The 22,160-nt window shown below is 45.0% G+C and overlaps 1 protein-coding gene across 1 annotated transcript in view; it reads left to right on the top strand.

Moving 5' to 3' along the window:
- Positions 1-22,160, top strand: part of LOC123750423 (uncharacterized) — a 97,982-nt gene that overhangs the window by 57,128 nt on the left and 18,694 nt on the right. The window lies entirely within an intron of this gene.

Below are 22,160 nucleotides of genomic sequence, written 5' to 3' on the forward strand. Positions count from 1 at the left end.
CTCCTTCACCTCCCATTCTATCCTTATACTTTCTCTTTCACTCATTCTTTATACGGTTTGATGAGGGTCCAGGGCGGACTGAAACGTCGTAACTTTAGGGTCCAGGGCGGACTGAAACGTCGTAACTTTAGGGTCCAGGGCGGACTGAAACGTCGTAACTTTAGGGTCCAGGGCGGACTGAAACGTCGTAACTTTAGGGTCCAGGGCGGACTGAAACGTCGTAACTTTAGGGTCCAGGGCGGACTGAAACGTCGTAACTTTAGGGTCCAGGACGGACTGAAACGTCGTAACTTTAGGGTCCAGGACGGACTGAAACGTCGTAACTTTAGGGTCCCGGACGGACTGAAACGTCGTAACTTTAGGGTCCAGGACGGACTGAAACATCGCAAATTCTTTACTTTCAGATGTTTGGGTTGGGCGTCTAATTTTCAGCCCCGCTATTGTGCAACTTTATCTGCAAGTTGGGTTAGAACCCAACATATAATATATAAAATATTAATAACAGCTAGATTTGGGGTTGGGGATGAGTTAGTATGGGTCAGGATAAGTTAGGATAGGCTAAATTAGTTTAGATTAGCTTTAAATATTGAATATTGAGAGGGATATGAGCGAAGTGTTTACCGTGGGAAGAGACAATGTCAGCTGGTCGTGGAGGAGAGAGACGGCTGACATAGCGACGGGCGTCAGCTGCTGATCAACGACAGAGACAAACGACTGACAGTTCAGAGGAGCAAGCAGCAGGTAATTGTCTGGGGAAAACACGGGCACCAACTGATCACCTGATGAAGCCTCACCCAATTGCTTTATTGACTCGTGAGTGACGCGCGGCCCGCCTCCTTTGTTAATGAGGGAGGGGGGGGGGTGAGAGAGGGGGGGGGCAGGGAGGAATTGGAAGGTGGAATTGAAACAAAACAAATGGGAACCAGACAAGAGACATGAAGATGGTAAGGTAACTACTAACACAACTAAGACATATATATATCAGTATGATCGAACAATTGGTTACTAGACTTCAACCCAAATAAATGCAAGATCACATGGACAGCAATAGATGAAATGTTTTCGGAAGATCAACACACAAAGATGGGAACTAACCTGCTTCAGAAATAAAACAAAAAAAGAGGACTTTAGGAAGTACACATAACACGGAGTCTATCACAGGAGGCACATATAAACATACCCACATATGCAGGTTACATGTTCCTGAGGAAAGTATCGAGAACCTTCGAGAAGTGTAGTGTAAATTCCCAACCACTTGGGCTGGACGGTAGAGCGACGGTCTCGCTTCATGCAGGTCAGCGTTCAATACCCGACTATCCAAGTGATTGGGCACTATTCCTTCCCTCTGTCCTTTCCCAACCCCTTATCCTCATAGCCCTTCCCCATCCCACCCCAAATCCTTATCCTGATCCCTTCCTAGTGCTATATAGTCGTAATGGCTTGGCGCTTTGCCCCTGATATTTCAATTCAATTCGGCAAGGAGGCCTGTAAGTGGCCGTTATCGACCAGTGTTGGAGTATGTGCTACCCTCATGAACCACAAAGCTTCCCGTAGAACCTCTAAAGACTACTGAGAGAACCTTCACAAAGTTTAAAGCGAACCTTAAAGGAGCTCTGATAGAACCTTAAGAAAGTCCAACAAGCTCCTTACTATGCAATGCATTGAACTGAGAAGACAGATTGCAGCAGCTAAATTTAATCCCATCTGATGAAAGGAGAGCTAGTAAGGGCGGGAAAAGATTCCGACATACGAAATGTTTACCTTCCTCGATCTACTAGACAAATTCCTAAAATGAGCAGCAGCAGCAGCAGCAGCAGCAACAGCAACAGCAGCAGCAGCAACAGTAGCAACAGCAGCAACAGCAACAGCAGCAGCAGCAACAGTAGCAGCAACAGCAGCAGCAACAGCAGCAGCAGCAAGCAGCAGCAGCACCAGCAGCAGCAGCGCATGAGGACACACTCAAGGCTAGACACACAGACGAGTCACAGAACTGTCAAGCTAAAACCTCTTAGAACAAAGGCAATAAGTACACTGAATTACAACCTTGTCACCTCAGAGCCAATTCTGTCCCCACCCTCTGGTCTAAAAGTATATATAACTCAGTACCGAAGGAGTGGAGAGTTTGAAAGGTAGAGCCCAGGAACCGGAGCTCCATCCTGCATATTATTCCAGGTCATCAGGCCCCTAAACTCCATAATATAATAATATCAAACAATTCGAGTCAGTTGCTTCCAGCGCCGTCATCACGATCGGATCAGAGGCGCTGATCCTCCCACTTAAACGATAACGTGGCGGAGACCGGACGAGTGCCAGAGTTATGATGAATACTGTTATCAAGGGGCAAGCTGTCCTCAGAGAATAGTTTCTCTGGATGTAATGACTTCAAAACAATAGGGAGTAGAAATAGCCTAAGTTACTCTATCCCTTTGAGATGTATTTCTTTCTTGTCTCAATAAATATACTTGAACTTGAACTTCAAAACAACTACGAAACTGCTGCTATTATATACTCCCTATCCCTAGTTAGGGTAGGTTATTGAACCCTATATTAGGTTTCAATACGTTTGGCTACAATAATAGTGTGTATTATTCTAAAAAAAAAGTGATATGTGGAATTCAAAAACTATTTGAGTACCTCCATAGTATTTTATTTACAGAAAGCAAAATTCCTCAGACCATTTAAAGAAAAAGAGTTCAGCAAATACTTTTTTATGTATTAAATTAACAACTTATAATACAATAAAGTCATAACTTGAAAATATCCTTTGTTTAGGACAAAGGTTCACTTGCAAGTTCACAAGTAGACAATTAGTGGAACAGCAATATGCTTAATTTCAGACCATCACAAATATCTAGATAACTATCAAAGTGGTTTGAGGGGGAGGGTCTGGTGTCTCGTAATGGATATACTCTAAGAATGGGCTGTTTCTATTATTATTATTATTATTATTATTATTATTATTATTATTATTATTATTATTATTGTTATTACTATGAATGACAACAATGTACCTGAGGTGACAAGTGTGTCTATAAGTGCCACGTGAGCGGCCTGTCACATGTCATTCAACTATGTTGTTCAATTGCATCATTCAAGTCATTAATTCTAACTCCTGGGATTACAAATGCTTCACTAATACAATCATAAAGCTTACTTAAAAGAAATACTACTTAATAACTTATTGTGCGTCTTCTCCAAATATTGTACATTAAAGATGCTAAGAAAATACTAAGAAAACCCGATATGGAAAACGGACAAAAGTTAAGAAAATGGATAAATTTCTTCAAGCATAGAAAACGGGATATTCTAACATGGACTCCACATTGAGATTTTTGTTTTATGTTGCTTTTGAGCAACAAGTTGAGGAGAGGCGCCATCACGCCAGGGGGGCCAGCTCCTCCTGGAGGCAGTTCTCGGATATTGTTTTGATCTGCAAAATAGTGGAGAGTGCCTCCTCACACAAATGGGTCGTTGGAAGTAATTGAAGGGGACTTCTTCAATTACTTTAGGTCATTCGAGTAATTGAAGATGTCTGCTAGATAGGAGAGAGATAGAGGATGGGGGGGGGGAGTGGTCTTCAAAATGTTCAGCTTATTTATTGTGAACTCTGTGAGGAACATTTCAGCATGGAGTTGCACACAAAGAGTCAGGACTCTCTCACGTGAGAGCTGCCTCACTTGAGGAGAGACACTCTACATAAACATTGTCATCAACACTTCCGCGGACATAAACATTCCATTCACCTGGGCTGGACGGTAGAGCGACGGTCTCGCTTCATGCAGGTCGGCGTTCAATCTCCGACCGTCCAAGTGGTTGGGCACCATTCCTTCTTTGAATCCCATCCCAAATCCTTATCCTCACCCCTTCCTAGTGCTATATAGTCGTAATGACTTGGCGTTTTCCCCCGATATCCCTCCCCCTCACCTGGGCTCTAGGAGACTCGAACCCGAGTCTCAGTCGACTGAGCTATAAAGTAGTCTTAATAAAGAAAGTTTCCTTATTAAGGCTACTCAATAGCTCGGTCGATACAGTTTCGGCCTCACACACGTGGGGGTTCACGATTCGAACCTCCTAGAGCTCAGCTGAATGGAAAGTTGTTCTACATATTCTGCATTGCTCCATCATGAATTATTTTCTAAATCTGTCCCAGAGTCTGGTATGTAAGTATCTACATTCCTCCTCTCCTATTAGTTGCAAGTTTCCGCAGCTTGATCCTCCATGTCGTTCCCTGATGTTCCTACATGACTTACTGGCACCGCGATGAAAAGAATTCAACAACCTTGTCGTTTGAATATTTACATTAATGGTGTCACATTTAAAGTCATGTTTATGTAGTCGCGTAACTGTTACTGTTGCAAGGTTCTTGCATAGAGGGATCTCGACAAGCCTATACCTACAGGCTTCCTGTCCCCCCCACAAGGGGAATCATAACCTCTCGCCTCGAGCTCATACCAACCAAGATCACGGCGATACTCTTGGAAACCATCCACTAACATACGTAAACTATCAGCTCGTTCTCTCGGTTGGCCACTCCGTTAAAAACACGACTGTTTTACCGAACCAGAAACATACAACCCGCCTCACCCATGTGTGTGTGTGCGTGTGTGTGTGTGTGTGTGTGTGTGTGTGTATTCTACTCCTCCGCCTCTGAGTCTTATAGCACAGAACTCAACTTCTCTCTCAACGAACCCGTAGGAGACGGCCCATCACAGAGGCTGAGTGGAAAAATTAGCTCTAGCGCCTTAAGAAGTCAATCTTTATTGGCTTCAATCAAGTCAATGTGATCAGGGAGCTCCAGCGGCCCTTGAAAACACAAGGAAACGTCCACAGCTTTTTTTTTTTACTTTCTCTCTTTCTTAACCATGTATTTTTGTCATTAGTAAACGAGTCTTTTTGTCTTGCTCGTAAACGTTCCTTTCTCTTGTTCGTCAACGCGACCCGAACGACGTTCGCGACCCTCCAACGACGTCCACGACCCTCCAACGACGTCCGCGACCCTCCAACGACGTCCACGACCCTCCAACGACGTCCATGACCCCTCCAACGACGTCCACGACCCTCCAACGACGCCCGCGACCCTCCAACGACGTCCGCGACCCTCCAACGACGTCCGCGACCCTCCAACGACGTCCGCGACCCTCCACCGACGTCCACGACCCTCCAACGACATCCACGACCCTCCAACGACGTCCAAGACCCTCCAACGACGTCCACGACCCTCCAACGACGTCCACGACCTTCCAACGACGTCCACAACCTTCCAACGACGTCCACGATCCTCCAACGACGTCCACGACCCTCCAACGACGTCCACGACCCTCCAACGACGTCCACGACCTTCCAACGACGTCCACGATCCTCCAACGACGTCCACAACCTTTTAACGACGTCCGCGACCCTCCAACGACGTCCGCGACCCTCCAACGACGTCCGCGACCCTCCACCGACGTCCGCGACCCTCCAACGACGTCCACGACCCTCCAACGACGTCCACGACCCTCCAACGACGTCCACGACCCTCCAACGACGTCCACGACCCTCCAACGACGTACACGACCATCCAACGACGTCCACGACCCTCCAACGACGTCCACGACCCTCCAACGACGTCCCCGACCCTCCAACGACGTCCCCGACCCTGCAACGACGTCCTCGACCCTCCAACGACGTCCACGACCCTCCAACGACGTCCACGACCCTCCAACGACGTCCACAACCCTCCAACGACGTCCACGACCCTCCAACGACGTCCACAACCCACCAACGACGTCCACGACCCTCCAACGACGTCCACAACCCACCAACAACGTCCACGACCCTCCAACGACGTCCACAACCCTCCAACGACGTCCACAACCCTCCAACGACGTCCACGACCCTCCAACGACGTCCACGACCCTCCAACGACGTCTACGACCCTCCAACGACGTCCGACCCTCCAACGACGTCCACGACCCTCCAACGACGTCCATGACCCCTCCAACGACGTCCACGACCCTCCAACGACGTCCACGACCCCTCTAACAACGTCCATGACCCTCCAACGACGTCCACAACCCTCCAACGACGTCCACAACCCTCCAACGACGTTCACGACCCTCCAACGACGTCCACGACCCTCCAACGACGTCCACGACCTTCCAACGACGTCCACAACCTTCCAACGACGTCCACGATCCTCCAACGACGTCCACGACCCTCCAACGACGTCCACGACCCTCCAACGACGTCCACGACCTTCCAACGACGTCCACGATCCTCCAACGACGTCCACGACCTTTTAACGACGTCCGCGACCCTCCAACGACGTCCGCGACCCTCCAACGACGTCCGCGACCCTCCACCGACGTCCGCGACCCTCCAACGACGTCCACGACCCTCCAACGACGTTCACGACCCTCCAACGACGTCCACGACCCTCCAACGACGTCCACGACCCTCCAACGACGTACACGACCATCCAACGACGTCCACGACCCTCCAACGACGTCCACGACCCTCCAACGACGTCCCCGACCCTCCAACGACGTCCCCGACCCTGCAACGACGTCCTCGACCCTCCAACGACGTCCACGACCCTCCAACGACGTCCACGACCCTCCAACGACGTCCACAACCCTCCAACGACGTCCACGACCCTCCAACGACGTCCACAACCCACCAACGACGTCCACGACCCTCCAACGACGTCCACAACCCACCAACAACGTCCACGACCCTCCAACGACGTCCACAACCCTCCAACGACGTCCACAACCCTCCAACGACGTCCACGACGCTCCAACGACGTCCACGACCCTCCAACGACGTCTACGACCCTCCAACGACGTCCGACCCTCCAACGACGTCCACGACCCTCCAACGACGTCCATGACCCCTCCAACGACGTCCACGACCCTCCAACGACGTCCACGACCCCTCTAACAACGTCCATGACCCTCCAACGACGTCCACAACCCTCCAACGACGTCCACAACCCTCCAACGACGTTCACGACCCTCCAACGACGTCCACGACCCTCCAACGACGTCCACGACCCTCCAACGACGTCCACGACCCCTCTAACAACGTCCATGACCCTCCAACGACGTCCACGACCCTCCAACGACGTCCACGACCCTCCAACGACGTCCACGACCCTCCAACGACGTCCGCGACCCTCCAACGACGTCCACGACCCTCCAACGACGTCCGCGACCCTCCAACGACGTCCGCGACAGTGCCAGCGGGCAAGTAGTCAACGTCAACTATCCACGCGGCCAACTGCCCCCATCCGGGCGGCCGTCAAAGGAGACTGAAAGATTGAGGAATAACGTAAGAAAAGGTGTAACTTACAGAGGGCCGACGGAGATGGAATTGATCAACTTTATCGTCATTCTAACTTTTTTTTGGAGTGGAAAGAAAGCAAGGAGGTTGATGGGGGAGTTGATGAGGAGGGGGGGGGACTGTTGAACATGAGGGATTGACGGGGGTGTTGATCTGGGGGGGGGGGAGTTTCAGAGGTGAATGAGGCAGGTTAAGAAGTGAATGAGGCAGGTTGAGAGGGGAATGAGGCAGGTTGAGAGGGGAATGAGGCAGGTTAAGAAGTGAATGAGGCAGGTTGAGAGGGGAATGAGGCAGGTTAAGAAGTGAATGAGGCAGGTTGAGAGGGGAATGAGGCAGGTTAAGAAGTGAATGAGGCAGGTTGAGAGGGGAATGAGGCAGGTTAAGAAGTGAATGAGGCAGGTTGAGAGGGGAATGAGGCAGGTTAAGAAGTGAATGAGGCAGGTTGAGAGGGGAATGAGGCAGGTTAAGAAGTGAATGAGGCAGGTTGAGAGGGGAATGAGGCAGGTTAAGAAGTGAATGAGGCAGGTTAAGAAGTGAATGAGGCAGGTTAAGAAGTGAATGAGGCAGGTTGAGAGGGGAATGAGGCAGGTTGAGAGGGGAATGACGAAGGTAATAGGGGAATGGGAGTGTATGGACGTTAATGGGAACATTAATGAACAGGTAAAGGGGGAAGGGAACTATTAGGGAACAGCGCCAAGCCATTACGACTATATGGCACTGGGAAGGAGTCAGGATAAGGATTTGGGATGAGACGGGGGGAAAGGAATGGTGCCCAACCTCTTGTGGACGGTCGGGGATTGAACGCCGACCTGCCACCCTTCCACTCTTATACCCTTCCCTTCTCAGTCCCCCCCCCCCCTTCTCTCTCTCTCTCTCTCTCTCTCTCTCTCTCACTCCTCCTCCTCTCTCACCATTCCCTCTCTCTCTCTCTCCCCCCTCCCCCCCCCCACTCTCCTCTCCTGTCAACACTAGACCCACGATACAGCCCAACGCAATCCGGACTTTTCATTCCCAGTGCAAACGACGGCGGATATGGGAAGCTTAACCAAAAGCGGCTCTAATACTAGCGAAAAAAAAAGAGGGAAAGAGTGAACAGGTGTTCGTATATTTCGTCAAATCTGTTCGTCCTTCTCACCCATCAAAGCCCAGAGGCGGCCGAATTAGAATTAGTTTAAATCCCCGAAATCATCTCAAGATAACCTCAAGAAGATAACACTAGTTATCTAAATCTAAAATCTAGTTATCTAACACTAAATTTTAACAAAAATTTGAAATAATAACAATTTACATTTAACAAAAATGCTAATTTTCGCAATTTTATATCATCAAGTCGAAGGGTTAGTTTTTATAGTGTGTGTGTGGGGGGGGGGGGGGGTTAACGTTGTCCTATAATACAGTATGCTGTATCATCTATCATACAAACTGCTGTATTATCCACCGCACTATACGTTATGTAAGCGATATCCGGGTTTAATAATACTGTCCAATGGGCCCCCCCCCTCCCCTAGGTTGTTTAAGCCTATGGCTATATTGCTATCTCGAAACGTAACAACACGCAATGTCCAGTTGGTGATGTCAGTACGATATCAGGGGCCACAATAGTATGATACCAGGGCCCACAATAGTATGATATCAGGGCCCACTATAGTATGATATCAGGGCCCACTACAGTATGATATCAAGGCCCACTACAATATGATATCAGGCCCCACTACAGTATGATATCAGGGCCCACTATAATACTACTGTACTCTAATGGCGCCGGGCAGTATTTGACCATGTGCGTATATATATATATATATATATATATATATATATATATATATATATATATATATATATATATATATATATATATATATAATGTGTGAGTGTGTGTGTCGAGTAAAGTTTTAAATCCTTTCATATCTTTAACAGCGACAGTTAGAAAAGAAAGTTTTCTCCCTCCTGAAGAATATTTGGGCCCTGCAGCTCCGTGTATTTCACGGCGAAACACACTTAGCAAACTTTCTATGACATTTTGCCACGAAATAAGTGATGTGTTTCGTTTACAACAGAGTACAAAGACGTAACACAAGTCAAGCTTTCCTTTCAAGCAGGCGCCCCGCAACACAGGTCAGAATTCAACAAGCATTTACGTGTCCAATTACGAAACATATACATCTTTCCTTCAATCAAGGCGGCTTCATCTGTAGTTCATAAACAGTACATGAACTTACAAAAATTGGATCCCGAGGTTGCCAGCTCATAAAATGTTTAATAAATGCAAACTAAGTCGCCAAGATTGAACAAAAGGTGTAAAGGTTTCGCAAAGAGACACTTCAGTGCTTGGTGAATCCCCCCCCCCCCACACACATGCAAACACATGTTTCCTTCCATACTCAGGTCCTCTCCTAAATCCAATCCTCCACTTCTTTCTATTTCGTCTTCACCTTAACCAGCCTAGTACTACGTGGCTACTATATCCCTGGAAACACAAACCGAAACTGTCTCAAATTTCCGCTTGTTACAGCTTGTAATAAAGTTGTTACATCTTGGCTTAACGTGTTTATGACGCATTAGAACGTTGTTACAACTTGCTATATTGGTTGTTATAACTGGTTAGGAAGTGTTAAAACTTGTTCGAACGTTGTACCAACGTCGTAGTTTCGGTGTGTGTTTGGCGGGATAGTGCATAGTATTACATGTAGTATTAGGACCTAGTGCTATATGGGTACTAGGCCCATGTAGAGAACAGAGTATCAATAAAGAGCCTAAAATCAGATAAAATAATGCTGATGGAATGACAAACAATGTAGATGAATTAAAAGAAAGGTACGATGAAAAAACTGACGCAATAGCAAGAAACTAAAATAAATGAACACTAATGCAACATTCCCCAGACAACAGCAGACAGCAAGAAGAGAAAGACAGCAGAGAGGGAGAAGAGGGAGTGACAATGTTGGTCAAAAGTCTGCGGGTTTGAATAGATTTATTTTGAGGAATAGACGAATAATGCAGACAATATTACAGAAATCATTTCAGTGGAAGGAGAATATTTCTTGTAGTGATTTACAACCCACCAGAGAGCTGGTCGGCCGAGCGGCCAGCACGCTGGACTTGTGATCCTGTGGTCCAGGGTTCGATCCCAGGCGCCGGCGAGAAACAATAGGCAGAGTTTCTTTCACCCTATGCCCCTGTTACCTAGTAGTAAAATAGGTACCTGGGTGTTAGTCAGCTGTCACGGGCTGCTTCCTGAGGGGTGGAGGCCTGGTCGAGGACCGGGCCGTGGGGACACTAAAGCCCCGAAATCATCTCAAGATAACCACCAGAGAATCACTGAAGACCCAGACAAGGACACGAAAAGCCATACAGCATAAATATCATACAAAATGTTGCTAAATTATCTCTTACTTTGAAAGGAAAACTACTAGTAACAGGAGAGTTCAATCACAGGCAAACTGACTACTAATCAATAGAAATACTCAAGGAACTGGACCTTGCAACACTGAAGGAACGAAGAAATATGGCAGACATGATAACAACATACAAGATACTAAAGGGGATGGACAAAAGTAGATATAGAAGCAATGTTCAAGGAAATACAAAATAAATTAAGGTGAGGAATAATAAAACGAGAGGTCAGTTGGAAACTGGAAACTCAGACGAGTCACAGAGATGTTAGAAAGAACTTTGTCAGTCTAAGACTCGTAAATAAGTGGAACAGACTAAATGAGCAAGTTGTTGAAGATAATTCGATACACAATGTAAATATGATAAGGAAATCGGGTTAAAAAAAAGAGTCATTACATTGCACTACTGATGAGGGAAAAGCGGGGCTTAAGAGCAGATGCTCGACCCTGCAAGCTGGAGGAGGTGATTGCAACTGAGTACACGCACACACACACACACACACACACACGCACACACACACACACACACACACACACACACACACACACACACACACACACACACACACACACACACACACACACACACACACGACGCCTAATATCCTAGCCTGTTCCAGTACCAGACCTCAACCCTAACATAACGTGTCCCATGAGGCTACAATATTAGTTTCATAACGCACATTAAGCAGACAAAACTATCATAACTCTCCACTGGCCTCTCATGTTGCACCTGCACATTGATGCACATAAATAAAACTCCTTGAAGCACACAGTAAACATCTTACATCTAAAATACCTATCACATAACATAGTGCAAAGTGCGCGCGAAACTAAAATTTTAAGACGTGCTGTTGGGCCAGAATTACTAATTCAAAAATTTTGAAGCGACATTCGCATATACACTTTCCCCTCAACGATGAGGTGTTCTTGACATCTTGTTCTTTTGATCTATGTCATCTTTCCTTTCTTCTCCTCCTTTGTGGGTCGTGTAGTTTGTGTGAAGGTTTTCTCCCCCGCCGATAACTGCACGAGTGATAATGTTGGGAACCGCGTCACAGTGGTCCGTCAGTGTTTATGATTTGGCAAGACTTGCATGATGCTGTTGCTGCCAGGTGGTGCAAGGACGACGACGACGAGGTGAACAGTTATCAAAAGAAGGCGCCAAGTCGAGGGCGACGACGAAACTTGATGCGTTTTAGAGTCAAGACTTGACGCATATGGTGACGAGGGCTGGTGTTGTGGTTATGGTGACTAGGGCTGGGTGTTGTGGTTATGGTGACGAGGGCTGGTGTTGTGGTTATGGTGACGAGGGCTGGGTGTTGTGGTGGTGGTGACGAGGGCTGGTGTTGTGGTTATGGTGACGAGGGCTGGTGTTGTGGTTATGGTGACGAGGGCTGGGTGTTGTGGTGGTGGTGACGAGGGCTGGTGTTGTGGTGACGGTGACGAGGGCTGGTGTTGTGGTTATGGTGACGAGGGCTGGGTGTTGTGGTTATGGTGACGAGGGCTGGGTGTTGTGGTGGTGGTGACGAGGGCTGGTGTTGTGGTGACGGTGACGAGGGCTGGTGTTGTGGTTATGGTGACGAGGGCTGGGTGTTGTGGTTATGGTGACGAGGGCTGGTGTTGTGGTGGTGATGACGAGGGCTGGTGTTGTGGTGGTGATGACGAGGGCTGGTGTTGTGGTGGTGATGACGAGGGCTGGTGTTGTGGTGGTGATGACGAGGGCTGGTGTTGTGGTGGTGATGACGAGGGCTGGTGTTGTGGTGGTGATGACGAGGGCTGGTGTTGTGGTGGTGATGACGAGGGCTGGTGTTGTGGTGGTGATGACGAGGGCTGGTGTTGTGGTGGTGATGACGAGGGCTGGTGTTGTGGTGGTGATGACGAGGGCTGGTGTTGTGGTGGTGGTGACGAGGGCTGGTGTTGTGGTGGTGATGACGAGGGCTGGTGTTGTGGTGGTGATGACGAGGGCTGGTGTTGTGGTGGTGGTGACGAGGGCTGGTGTTGTGGTGGTGATGACGAGGGTATATTTTGCTATGTGTGTCCACATTGTCTAGCCTAATGTTGAAAAGAATACGCAAATATTTAACTACGATACAACATATTTAATTACATTTTACCCGTTTATTTAATTCGAAAATCAATTTGTCGGCTTTCATAACTTTCTCAAAATTTCAATCAAATCAAATATTTATTCAGGTAAAGTAAGGTGAGATACAGAACATTGATGGATTTATAGATAGAGCTAGTACATACAAAGCCTAAAGCCACTATTTTACGCAAAGCGTTTCGGTCAGATATGTTTTCGTTACGTGATTTCCTCAACCCATCAACTTCTAATTGACCACAATGTCAGAGATAAGAGTATTATGAACCAGCCAGGAGGCAGACTTCTCGCCTCACAAGACTCACTGGACAGACAAGCGCAGGTCGGGAGACTTTTCGTCCACTGATTCTTCCCGTGTTGTGTCCGACTTTATGCCTGCCTGCCGTCTCGTGCCTGGCCCATCTTATCTTTCGTCCGTATAACGCGACCTGCCCGGATAAAGGGCGAAACTTTTGGTGCAAGAAAGTTCCATACTAGTTTGTACACAGGCATGCTATACTCTGACGATTGCAAACTGCTCTGACGATTCCCCCATCTTTAATGTCATAGTTACCCCTCACTTTCCTATTTACCTGCACTTCGGTAGACACAGGCTCAGTTTTCTTTGTATTTATTTCTTAGCTTTAGAAATTATTATTTTATGTAAATATAACAAGCGCTTTGAACTAATTACCTTCCATAGGTCGCTGACCATAAAGCCCAACAGGTGAAGTATTTAATGTACAAAAGAGGGATATACACACCGAGGTGTACTCTGTTTCTTGGTGTGTATATTATATATCACTAAGAACTCTAAATGACCTGACCAGGATCACCCCTAAATGTACTTGGAACCGTGTACATTTAGGGGTGATCACACACACACACATTATATATATATACAAGAGTTGTTACATTCTTGTAGAGCCACTAGTACGCGTAGCGTTTCGGGCAGGTCCCTGGAATACGATCCCCGCCGCGAAGAATCGTTTTTTCATCCAAGTACACATTTTACTGTTGCGTTAAACAGAGGCTACAGTTAAGGAATTGCGCCCAGTAAATCCTCCCCGGCCAGGATACGAACCCATGACATAGCGCTCGCGGAACGCCAGGCGAGTGTCTTACCACTACACCACGGAGACTGTATATATATATATATATATATATATATATATATGGTACAACAGTTTTGGGTGAGGTGAACAAACTTGAGACAAGCACAAGACAAAACACGAAACAATGGGTATCACTTGGATATGAGAACATAAGAATGGAAGAAACTGCAGAAGGCCTATTGGCCCATACTTCCTCTTGATGCTTTTATATTGGTTCGAAGTTTTGAAGTGGGTAGAATATAGTTGTGCATTAATTGGCTGTTGATTGCTGGTGTTAACTTTTTGATGTGTAGTGCCTCGCAGATGTCGAGCCTCCTGCTAGCGATTTCTGTGTTGTTTGTTAAGATTTCTCTGATGATGGTCTGGTTGTGAGTGGTACTCACCCACTCCCTCGTCCGATGCATTTCCAAATGGTCTGATGTTCCCATCAGAAAATTGGGACCATCAAATGATCTGATGTTCCCATCAGAAAATTGGGACCATCAAATGATCTGATGTTCCCATTAATGAAAAATAAGAAAATGTTGTTTGTTGTTTAAGATTCGCTACTTGGAACAAAAAATTTCCACGTTGCACGGGTTATGGTGAGCCCGTAGTGGACTTTCCTGGCACAGGAGAGGGGCTGTAACTTGAAAATAAGAAAAACTGTTAAAAAAAATGAAAAACAATGAAAAAATAAAAAAATAATCTAAAAAGAAATGAACGGTATGGTAAACAACACAGCTCAATTCCAATGCAATGTCATACATAATAATTGAATCAAAATGAAAATAAATCGAAATTAATGAAAATTCAATTTATCAATGCAATCGGAAACATTTGAAATGGAATCGTAACATATTTAGTATAGCGTGTGTTTCTTTTACGTGCAACAGATGGCGCTGTTTTTCAAAAAAGTCAGTTTTTACCTGTCACGTGTGGCATCAATATAGCAGGTATATAAAAACACACGCGTACTTGAATGGAACGTCGTGTGAAAATTTCAAAGCAATCTGTGAAAAACGTTTGGAGATTACAGCGTGTGTTGCTCTTACGTCCAACAGATGGTGCTGTTAAAAAAAAAAAACTGTTTTTTTCCTGTCACAGGTGAGGCATGTATATAGTAGGTATATAAAAACGCGAATATTCGAATGCGATCAATGTCAAAATTTCAAAGCAATCGGCTAAAGAGGTTTTTGAAGATTCCCCTCACATGAGAAACACACTTTAACATATATATATATATATATATATATATATATATATATATATAACTGAAAACTCACACCCCAGAAGTGACTCGAACCCATACTCCCAGAAGCAACGCAACTGGTATGTACAAGACGCCTTAATCCACTTGACCATCACGACCGGACTAAATGAGGTGATAGCCGAGGCTATTTGAACCACCCCACCGCCGGCACTCGGATAGTAATCTTGGGCATAGCATTTTACCAAATCACCTCATTCTTTGGGGCACACGTGAGGAACACAAATGCGAACAAGCCTGAATGGTCCCCAGGACAATATGCAACTGAAAACTCACACCCCAGAAGTGAGGTGAATGAGGTGATTTGGTAAAATGCTATGCCCAAGATTACTATCCGAGTGCCGGCGGTGGGGTGGTTCAAATAGCCTCGGCTATCACCTCATTTAGTCCGGTCGTGATGGTCAAGTGGATTAAGGCGTCTTGTACATACCAGTTGCGTTGCTTCTGGGAGTATGGGTTCGAGTCACTTCTGGGGTGTGAGTTTTCAGTTGCATATTGTCCTGGGGACCATTCAGGCTTGTTCGCATATATATATATATATATATATATATATATATATATATATATATATATATATATATATATATATATATATATATATATATATATTATATATATATATATATATATATATATATATATATATATATATATTATATATATATATATACACACACTGAAAGTTTACTTTCAGTAAACCAGGACTAAAATGTAACTGGTAGTTGGTCAGTAAGCTGGTGTGGTTGTCATACAAACACTCCCGTTGTTGATAGGCTTCAAGCCCACCATCAAATCCATATATTAGGGCTTCCGTTGTCATTACATTTACACAAAGGCGGCATTCTAAGTGACAATATACTACAGTATAGAATATAAAATTATTCCCATGATAAACACGAACGCTCAAGTGAGCAGAACGCCCCAAAAAAATATGTAATATAAAATCTATCCGATTTCAAATTTGACATTACTGGCAGAGGCTATTGTCGGTATTGTAAGTTATTAAGAAATTGGAGAGAGAGGGTACATGAATCAGTCTATTCTTGCTTACATTATAATATATATATATCTAGAAGTGTTTATGAATGTATCTAGAAGTGTTTATGAATATATCTAGAAGTGTTTATGTATATTTTCGTCTCCTAGTAATTATAATAACTCTGGAAAAGATATACCGTAACATCAACGATACTTTTTTTATACCCGTTGTAACAGGGTAATATTATAAAAAAGGGTGTAATAACGTTTAAAAAAGTCGTAATAACGGTAGTATTATAAAGACGTAATAACGTTAAAGAACGTTGTGTTTACTAGGAAAATGCCGGACTAGTCACGAACCTCACCAGAATTAGTCACACGTGAGAGGAACCATTTAGAGGGGGAAAATTTAATTCTAACTTTCAGATGATCATTTTATGAACAATTTCTTACCCTATCACCTCTTGGTATTGGTGGAGATGTACGTATTGTTAATCTAATATGCATACACGGCTCCAAATTACAATTTGAGTAAAGCAAAAATGTATTGACAGGAAGTTGAATTCTCAATTGGGTACCGCTGATACCCTTTCTTAGAGTGAGCGTCCATGGTCTGGTGGGTAGGACAATGGACTCACACTTCCGAAACCCCTGTTTTAGATGCCATAAGACATCTTAGACACGTTTGTTACTTACTTCACTTCATCTCAAAGTGAAATATCAAAAGAGAGAGAAATAGGAAAATAGTTTAAGTACTTTCCTACACACAAATGCCCGGATGTCTTTTTATTCTACAACGCATTATCTAATAATTCTCTGATGGCGTACTGTATTTAGGAACACGTTTTAAATCGAGAATTTATCTAACGTTACAAATTTTACGAGAGAAATGAATTGTTTCAAGGGTAAATGCCTAGCCTGATATATAGCTATGCGTTAACGTAAGCTCGTAGAGTTAATCGTGTAATAAAATTATTATTATTGTTAATGTTAATATTATTATTCTTATTTGCATTATTTGGATTATTATTTGTTTGAATATATTTTATTTGTACTCTGTTTCGAACAAAACTGTAAATGCTTTGATCCCATTATGGACACAAGATATATACATTTAGGTCAGTCACAGGTAACTAATACTGATATCATGTTGTGTCCTGAAACTGACATTAATATTCCCCCGTCAGAACAATGTGCTTGGTTGGGCAGCCTAATGTTGCCTTTCATCCAGCTTAATGAAATGGATTTGATGTGTGTGTGTGTGTATATGTATGTGTGTGTGTGTGTGTATATGTATGTGTGTGTGTGTGTGTGTGTGTGTGTGTGTGTGTGTGTGTGTGTGTGTATGTGTGTGTATATATGTGTGTGTGTATTTATTATTTGTGCCTGCAGAATCGAGCTATTAGCTCTTGGACCCCGACTATCTAACCATTCTATTTTTACTCTATTATGGTTACTACATATATATTTATCTCTAAAACACACACACATACACACACACACACACACACACACACACACACACACACACACACACACACACACACACACACACACACACACACACACACACAGGAGAAAAATAACAGTAAAGGAACAGGTTATGAAATTAAGGATAGGGGCAGAAAGATTCACTACAAACGACAAGTGTGTGAGGAACTGAATATGAAATTCCAGGAGGTCTTCACCTTAGAGCAAGGAGAAATTCCAGATATAAGAGAGGGAATAGTTAACCAGGAACCACTGGAAGAATTTGAGATTACCAGCGGGGAAGTAAGGAAGTGTTTACTAGAGTTGGATGTGACAAAGGCTATAGGCCCAGATGGAATCTCCTCTTGGATACTAAAGGAAGGAGCAGTAGAACTGTGCCTGCCACTCTCCATAGTGTATAACAAATCACTGGCAACAGGGGAACTGCCAGAAATTTGGAAGCAGCTAACGTAGTCCCGATATACAAGAAAGGGGATAGACAGGAGGCCCTGAACTACAGGCCAGTGTCCCTAACCTGCATATCATGTAAGCTGATGGAGAAGATTGTGCGAAGAAAGCTAGTGGAACATCTGGAGCGAAAGAACTTTGTAACACAGCATTAACATGGGTTCAGGGATGGCAGGTCCTGCCTCACAGGGTTACTTGAATTCTACGACCAGGCAAGAAAGGAAAGGGTGGGCAGACTGCATATTTTTGGATTAACAGAAAGCCTTTGATACAGTGCCTTACAAGAGGCTAGTGAAAAAGCTGGAGATGCAGGCTGGAGTGAAAGGGAAGGTACTCCATTGGATAAAGGAGTACCTAAGCAACAGGAGACAACGAGTCAGTGTGAGGGGTGAGGTCTCAGATTGGCGAGACGTTACAAATGGAATCCCGCAGGGGTCAGTCCTTGGACCTATAATGTTTCTGGTATATGTAAATGATCTCCCAGAGGGTATAGACTCGTTTCTCTCAATGTTTGCTGATGATGCAAAAATTATGAGAAGAATTGAAACAGAGGATGATAGTAAGAGGCTACAAGATGACCTAGACAGACTAAGTGAATGATACAACAAATGGCTGTTGAAGTTCAACCCAAGCAAATGCAGAGTAATGAAACTAGGCAGTGGAAACAGGAGGCAAGACACAGGATACAGAATAGGAGATGAAGTACTTAATGAAACGGACAGAGAGAAAGATCTAGGCGTTGATATCACACCAAACCTGTCTCCTGAAGCCCACATCAAAAGAATAACGTCTGCGGCATATGCGAGGCTGGCTAACATCAGAACGGCGTTCAGGAACCTGTGTAAGGAATCATTCAGAATCTTGTACACCACATATGTAAGACCAATCCTGGAGTATGCGGCCCCAGCATGGAGCCCGTACCTTGTCAAGCACAAGACGAAGTTGGAAAAAGTTCAGAGGTATGCCACTAGACTAGTCCCGGAGATAAGAGGCATGAGTTACGAGGAAAGGCTGCGAGAGATGCACCTTACGACACTGAAAGACAGAAGAGTAAGGGGAGACATGATCACTACCTACAAAATCCTCAGGAGAATTGACAGGGTAGACATGGATAAACTATTCAACACAGGTGGTATGCGAACAAGGAGACATAGGTGGAAACTGAGTACCCAAATGAGCCACAGGGACGTTAGAAAGAACTTTTTCAGTGTCAGAGTAGTTAACGGATGGAATGCATTAGTCAGTGATGTGGTGGAGGCTGACTCCATACACAGTTTTAAATGTAGATATGATAGAGCCCAGTAGGCTCAGAAATCTGTACATCAGTTGATTGACGGTTGAGAGGCGGGACCAAAGAGCCAGAGCTCAGCCCCCGCAAGCACAATTAGGTGAAATTAGGTGAGTACACACACACACACACACAAACACAGGAAGCAGTCTGTAGTAGCTGTCTAACTCTCAGGTTCATATTTACTGCTAGGTGAACTGAGGCATCAGGTGAAAGAAACTGCCCATTTATTTCTGCCTCGTCCGGGGAATCGAACTCTGGTCCGTGGACTGCGAATCCCAAACGTATGATACGAGTGTATTTTCTTACAGTTGTTCGACTCACTGTGTTTTCAGCTTCCATTCGCCTCCTCTTGCTCTGCTTTCTCTCAAATTAAAGAGGTTGTCCTTCTCCTTCTCAATTCCCCTCAGTATCTTGTATACTGTAATCATATCTCGGCGGCTTCTTCTGTCCTGGCGGGTTTTGAGGTCCATTTCGTTCGATTTATATACGTAGCTTAACCCTCTAATCTCTGGCACTAATCTTGTTGCAAACCTCGGCACGTTAAGGATTAGATTTACTTTGTGTGTGTGTGTGTGTGTGTGTGTGTGTGTGTGTGTGTGTGTGTGTGTGTGTGTGTGTGTGTGTGTGTGTGTGTGTGTGTGTGTGTGTGTGTGTACTCACCTAGTTGTGTTTGCAGGGGTTGAGCTCTGGCTCTTTGGTACCGCCTCTCAACCGTCAATCAACAGGTGTACAGATTCCTGAGTCATTCCTGAGTACAGATTGTGTATGTGTGTGTGTGTGTGTGTGTGTGTGTGTGTGTGTGTGTGTGTGTGTGTGTGTGTGTGTGTGTGTGTGTGTGTGTGTGTGTGTGTGTGTTCCAATCCGGTGCTGTATATTCAGGTATTCGGTATAACATCAGTTGTGTAGATTGCCTTCAAAGAGTACTGGTTTAGGTTTTTACAAGACGTTCTAATGTTTACCAGAGTCCCATATGCTGGCTATCTCACCTTGCTTGTGTGTGTGTGTGTTCCTTTGGGGCTAATGTTGGAATTATATCCACTCCCGAATCTCTTTCTCTCTCCCATTCCTGTACTTGCCTTCCATATGTGGTGTAGACTGTTTTCGAATCTTATTTCTCCCTTTCCCATCTTCATTACCTTACACTTGTTGGGATTGAACTCCAGCAACCATTTACTGGACCACTCCTGGAGTTTGTCAAGATCTTCCTGTAACTTTTTTGCAGTCCTCCTTTGTCTTTATATTTCTTATTGGCTTTGCATCGTCTACAAACATTGGCATATACAAGCTCACTCCCTCGGGTAGATTTAATTTAATTTCTCATAAATTAAGAACAGTTGTGGTGCCAGGACTGAGCCTTGGAGGACCCCGTCTTGTTACATTCCTCCAGCTCGAAACTTCTCCTCTGACTGTTGCTCTTTGTCTTCTGTCCTACAGGTACTCCCTGACCCAGTTCGGTGCCTTCCTGTTATACCAGCTAACTTCTCCGTCTTGCACACAAGTTTTTCGTGAAGAACATTATCAAATGCTTCTTGACAGTCTAGGAAAATACAATCTACCCCCGAGCCTTCTTTTTCCCTGTCGTATTCTAGTAGCCTTGCCACAGAGCTCAATCAAGTTTGTCAGGCACGATTTGGCCCCTTTCTAAATTCCCTGGAAACACAAACCGAAACTGTCTCTATTTTCCGCTTGTTACAACTTGTAATAAAGTTGTTACATCTTGGCTTAACGTGTTTATGACGTATTAGAAGGTTGTCACAACTTGCTATATTGGTTGTTATAACTGGTTAGGTGTTAAAACTTGTTCGAACGTTGTACCAACGTCGTAGTTTCGGTGTGTGTTTGGCGGGTTCATGCTTCCCTTCTGTTACAAAGTTGAGCCTCTCCAGGTGCTCTACTAACCTAACCTGATTAGCCTCTACAACAGTTTACAAGAAACACTTGTCAGTTTCACTGGTCTCCTTACACAACTCCTCAGCAGTTGATTAACAGTTGAGAGGCGGGACCATAGAGCCAAAGCTCAACCCCCGCAAGCACAATTAGGTGAGTACAAAAACTCGGCAAATATTCACAAAATTTTGACACTTCAAAAACTTGTTTAAGTATATTTTTATAGAGCGCTGTTGACATGTATCGAATACAGACTCTTTTTAAGACATTAAACGGAAACTTGCATGTTAAGTTTAAATCTGTGTTATGATAGTAGATAACATTCCAAACTTCAAGTTCTACGCAAAGAGCCATAAACTTGACTCTGTAGCAGAGGCTTTGTTCCATAAGTTTACATGGTAAACATAAAGTTACAGCGTGCGTAATTTCAAGTTACTAGAGTGGTACACAGAGGGGGGAGGGGGGTCAACTGTACCCTATGGCCGGCGCTACACTGTAACTCACTCCTCCGTGGCGGTACACACGGTACCCCCTGGCCACAAGGCCAGGGGGGTACCACAGCTTCTAGAGTTGTGTGTAAGTTGGAGAGATGACTCTTGGTCTGAAGGCTGCCAAGGAGAAGGCAGGTATGATGGCAGGGATGGAGACTGGTAGGCAGGGTGGAAGGCAGGCAGGTACGAAGTTAGAGGTATAGAAAGGCAGGCTGGCCAGCCGAGAAAGCTGACAGGGGTAAAGACAGGCAAAAAGGTAGACAGAGAGGAAGATGTGGAGACAGAAAGACGATCAGATAAAGGGCAGACTGGGGGGGGGGCAATAGTTGATAATTTATTTTCTATTGTCATCTTTGTCCGCATCCAGTAGCCCTCTCGATACGTCCTTCCTCCTCTCTCTCTCTCTCTCT

The sequence above is a fragment of the Procambarus clarkii genome, chromosome 13, assembly GCF_040958095.1.
Source record: "Procambarus clarkii isolate CNS0578487 chromosome 13, FALCON_Pclarkii_2.0, whole genome shotgun sequence".
NCBI classification, from domain to species: domain Eukaryota; kingdom Metazoa; phylum Arthropoda; class Malacostraca; order Decapoda; family Cambaridae; genus Procambarus; species Procambarus clarkii.